Below are 5,502 nucleotides of genomic sequence, written 5' to 3' on the forward strand. Positions count from 1 at the left end.
TAATTTTGATCCATGAAAGTGACGATTTGACATATATAAGTACTGTAAAGTAACTATTAAATTAGTTACTAGTTACTTAAAAAATCTAACTGTTAAGTTACAGTTACACATGGAAAGAAAGTAACGAAGTTAAGTTACAGTTATTGAAAAAAAGTAACTGTAATTGTAACTTCGTTACAAGTAACGAGTTACTCCCCAACCTTGTATAAATCTCAGTGGGGTAACTCTACCTCCAGAAGTTTAATCTCTGTTACAATTAGGTGACAAATTTGGACTGCCTCTAACCAATAGCAACAAAGAAAAAACTGTTATTGAATTTATCAAGCATATTGAGAAAAATGTATTATAATATCCAGAACATTGTCGGCCTTGGTTCAGAAATTATTTCACTCCGATCTTCAATGAATTACATCACTTGACTCCGAATAATCACGGTAAACTCCTTATGTCATGGCTTACTTCCACCAAAAAATTCATTAAAGAACATCCGGAAATACTTTTCACTCGAGCAGATAAAGGTAACTATTGAGTTAATTAATGAGGTAATCCTTTTATACAGAGTTTTATTAATATACGTGCACTCACAGAAAAGAAAAAGCGGGAACGACTTTGTCCGCCATGAGACTTGAGCAAAGAGTACATAAAATTAGTTAGTTGGGAATACACGCACTAGAAAAACGTGACTAGGTTTACCAATCTCTTATAACTAGATAAAAATAAAACTAGCATAACGAATACGCAAATCTCCACAGTAACGCTACTGTTGCTTTGAATATTAATGACTATGTCACTCAAATGGAGCATATGTTAACAGACAACAATACATATGAGATTATAAAAGCAGATCCAACAAAAAACTAACCAACGAGTTACGCTTTATGTTATCAAGGTGGAAGAAGAATAAATTTATTGACGATAAAACATATAGGAGTTTGTTATACAATGATGGAATCATTCTAAGAGCTTATGGGTTGCCCAAGATCCATAAACCTGGTGTTCCTCTGCGCATGATAGTTTCGTCGATCAATAGCCCTTTATATAATTTGGCCAACTATTTACATCTTATCATAAAAAATATAGCATTCCACCTGCTAGAGGTTACGTAGCCAACAGTTTCCATTTGGTAAAAAAACTTGATGGTTTCTGTATGGAACAAGGATGCAAGATGGCATCATTGGATGTGGTATCATTATTTACAAATGTTCCCACGGAAATGGCCATTAATTGCTTCTCAAAAAAACGTAATTGCAGAAAACACGGCTATTCCTCACGATGAATTTATTATTGCGATGAAATTGGGCGATGGTTTTGGGCTCAACATATTTCATTTTCAATAACAAATACTACAAACAAATTTTTGGAACACCCATGAGTTCTCCAGTATCTCCGACAATAGCCGACATAGTTCTACAAGAGATTGAAAACGAAGCGTCAAAATCGTTACAATTAGCATTTTATTTAGTGGACGATATATTGTTAGCAACTCAATCTGACAAGTTGCAGGAAACACTGGATGTATTCAATTCCTTCCATGAACGCATGCAATTTACTATGGAAGAAAGCGAGAATGATCGTATCAATTTCTTAGAAGTCACTGCCATTGTTTCCAACAACAAAATCCATTTTGACTTATTTAGAAAGCCTACCTTCTCGGGCAGATTCATCAATTTTCATTCACATCATCCTCTCACTCATAAAAAAGGCGTCATTTTTGGTTTGGTTGACAAAGTCATACTACTCTCAAATCCATGTTATCACGAAAAGAATTTGAGTGATATCATACATATTTTACTGAATAATTGTTACCCGTTACCATTTATTTTCAATACCATCAAGTCCAGATTAAAATCTCTATTCAATAATAAAAAACAAGACTCAAGAACTAGCAACGTTATTAAAAAAATGTTCATTTTTCCGTATATTAATGGAATATCGGAAAAGTTTCTAAGGATTGTTAAGAGTTGCAATATTAAAACTGGATTTTCAATTCCCAATACATTAAAAGATTTTATAAAAACAGGAAAGGATAGGCTAGAACCAATGTCTCAAAGCAATGTTGTGTACGAGATTTCTTGCAAGGATTGCAACGCAACATATGTGGGTCAGACTAAACGCCAACTAAAAACCAGAATAAAAGAGCATTGCTCTGACATAAAGAAAAAAAGTGATGCCGTGTCTGTCATTTCCAACCATAGATTACAAGAAAACCATGCAATAGATTGGGACAATGTCAGAGTTATGGACAAAGAAATAATTATTACAAACGTTTAACATCGGAAATGATTTATATTAAAAAACAAAAAAACGGCTTAAACAAACAAAGTGATGCCGAATCCCTCTCTGAATCCTATCACCCAATAATTAACTCCTCGTTTTCCACGCAATAGATTTGGTTCTTCTCCCACTTTTCACTATCCCTTCTTCTTCACTTTGTACTTTAAACTCCTTCCCCCTCCCTATACGTCCTTTTTCTTCGTTGGAGAGTGTCATTGTGTCTTTGACTTTCAAACTAGGCAGACAATGACGTTATATAGACCTTCTGTTCACAACGACAGCACAGGTAATAAAATTCACTGTCTCACATATTCTTTTGTCAAAAATAACTATTCGATCGTGTATTCAATTTTTGTTCTTCAAAAGCAAATTCATACAACCTATGATCATTATATGGGTTTTTCTTTCTAACATTTGACGAATTTAATGACTAGAATCTCGCTCTCTTCTACATGACTCTTATTTGGACGACATTGACAAGTACAAGATATTAATAACCGCACAATTCCGTGAATTCTGCAAGAGATTTCCACGGCGATATAAGACAGACATCGGAAAGTCAACTTAAATATGTCAAATAAATAGACATCCGAAAAAAGATGTTTTATATTGTTCAGAGTCGAGCGTAGCTTCCCCCACTACCACCGTTGCTCAGGGCCGGAGCGCGTCATCGACGCTCCGCGCTGGGCAACGGGGGAGGAAGCTACACAAAAAAACATGTTTACGCTAAAACCATGAGCGGAAATTACCATATTTGGTCAAATACTTGAGCCGAGGCCCTCCCCCCGCGGCCGGGTGGATCGAGCAACCTGGCGCGGGGGAGAGCGGACTCGGCGCCTTTTCCGGCCTTTTTCTCTTCGACTTAGGGCACTCTCGATCTGGCAGGCTTCCGAGATTCTCGTCACATCTCCGCGAAGTCTCTGTGCAGATCGGGACGGAGTCCTCGCGCGCGTCTTCGCGATCGTTCAATTTTCACATATTGTATTGCTCTTTAAGTTAATAAAGCGGTGCTACCGAATCGTCGGCCTACTTATTTGTACTTGCGTCCGTGTTTCGCGCTCTCATCCTTTCGGGTCTCCTCCAACCGCGCGATTTCCGCACGACGAAAGGCCCACAATATAATAGCGAAACATGCCGAATAGTTTTAAGTCTCTACTGTTGCGAATTGAATGTAATTCTATGTCTCTATGTTTTATTAATTGACTATAATTTGTATATTGATCCAATGAATATGGCTTAATTGAAGCCGAAATGTCTGGATCCGATTTAAATATAATTGTTTTTTGGCTACCAATAACTTGCCTTTGGCTCATTTGCCCTTGATTGACCATTGTTTTAACTTAATTTATTGAGCCTAAATCGTGAATTTATTTTAAAATAATAATGGTTTATTGTAAAATTTATTTAATATAATATACTATCATGATATACATTAAAGCACATTTATTTATGTAACGCATGGTACACAATATGATCTGATGCATAAGCTATTATTTCACAATCAGTGATTGAAGTTTTATCATAAATCTTACGCAAAGTATTTATCGCATCTTCTTTATTCACGATACAATTTTGTCGTAAATAAACGACAAACTGCTTAAACTTATTACTAACGGCGTATGTTGATTTAAATCAAAGTATACTTGCTCAACGCAATGTTCGAGTTCAAACATAAAAATCATAGTTGACGGTTTCATATACATACAAGTATCATTCAGCATCAATTTTCCAATATTTTCATTACGTATTTTTACAAGATCTACAACCAGGTCTTGAATTCGTAGCGAGCACGGAACGCTTGATTGCAAAAATCGTTCAATGTCCATACGTCTCTCGATAAACATTCTTCACATTCCATAAGGCAGGATAATGTGATTGCTTCGGTTGTCACCAATAAGTATTTTCACATAAGATATAGATCCCACGCTGATTCCAATATCCAGATATTTAAAATTGGTGGATGTTAGAACGAATCTTCTTCCCAATATACGAAGCGTCTTCGAAATATGAGACGCAATTCTGTAAAAGAATTAAATCAAGCATGGAAAAAGGATAAATAATTTAATGAAATTTACGGTCTCTCGATCGCCTCATCCTTCAACAGAACGTAGAAATTAATTATTCTTGAAAGGTGACGAGCCAATTTAGCACCACTTTGTTAAACTGTTCTTTCAAGTACGCCTATCAAAGTGCGAGTGACAAAATCGCGATACCTCATACTTTTATGTAAACTCCCCTTCAATTCGCTGTGACAAAGTTCGATATATATAATTTCAAGTAAGCTCAATATAAGATTTTTCGAGCAGCCATAATACCTCGCGATGAAATCACATCGTTGAACATGCGTAAAAAATGCAATTTAGCATTTTGATCAAGCGCCGATGTATGGCAGCTGTCACACAATAGATTTGTGTAATATAAGATTTTTTCAAGGACAAATAATATGTCTCACAGTGAGATCATCGAACACGTGTTAAAAATGCAATTCAACAATTTGATCAGCGCCGATGTACAGCAGCTGTCACACAATAAATTTGTGTAATATAAGATTTTTTTCGAGGACAATTAAAATAACGGTGAGACCATTTCATCGAACACGTGTTAAAAACGCAATTAAGCATTTTGATCAAGCGCCAATGTATGGCAGCTTTCCGCGAGATCACGTCGCGAAATCAAATGACATCTGCAACATTTGCGAAAAATAGGCCACACCCATTAGTTTCGGCATATACACTTCTCAACAAAATTAAAGCATCACTTACTCCACCCTCCAAAAATAGGCAAAATTCAAGAGAATGTAACTTCGTCAAAAATGATCGTATCGAGATGTTCAAAAAAGCATTTTACAGCTTGAAATCTCTACTTTCCAAATCGGTATTTGAGGATAGAATCGGTACACGGATAGAAAGGGAGACCCGACAAATCTCAAAATTTTTTACGAACTTTGACAAGTTTTATGGCGCGAATAAAAAATCGCATGCAAATGCAGTTTACAGCTTTTGAAAGAGTGAAACTTTACCTTTACCTTTAATTTGCTTTTTTGTTGAGCGTTGTACGATTTTTTTTCACCAAAGTTAAGCAAAAAGGACCATTTTTGCTTTAATGTTAAATAACTCGGTGAAAAAAAATCGTACAACGCTCAACAAAATAGCAAATTAAAGGTAAAGATTCACTCTTTCGAAAGCTGTAAACAGATCGGAAGAGCACACGTCTGAACTCCAGTCACTT

This window comes from Wasmannia auropunctata, unplaced genomic scaffold, assembly GCF_000956235.1.
Source record: "Wasmannia auropunctata unplaced genomic scaffold, wasmannia.A_1.0 LD336106.1, whole genome shotgun sequence".
NCBI classification, from domain to species: domain Eukaryota; kingdom Metazoa; phylum Arthropoda; class Insecta; order Hymenoptera; family Formicidae; genus Wasmannia; species Wasmannia auropunctata.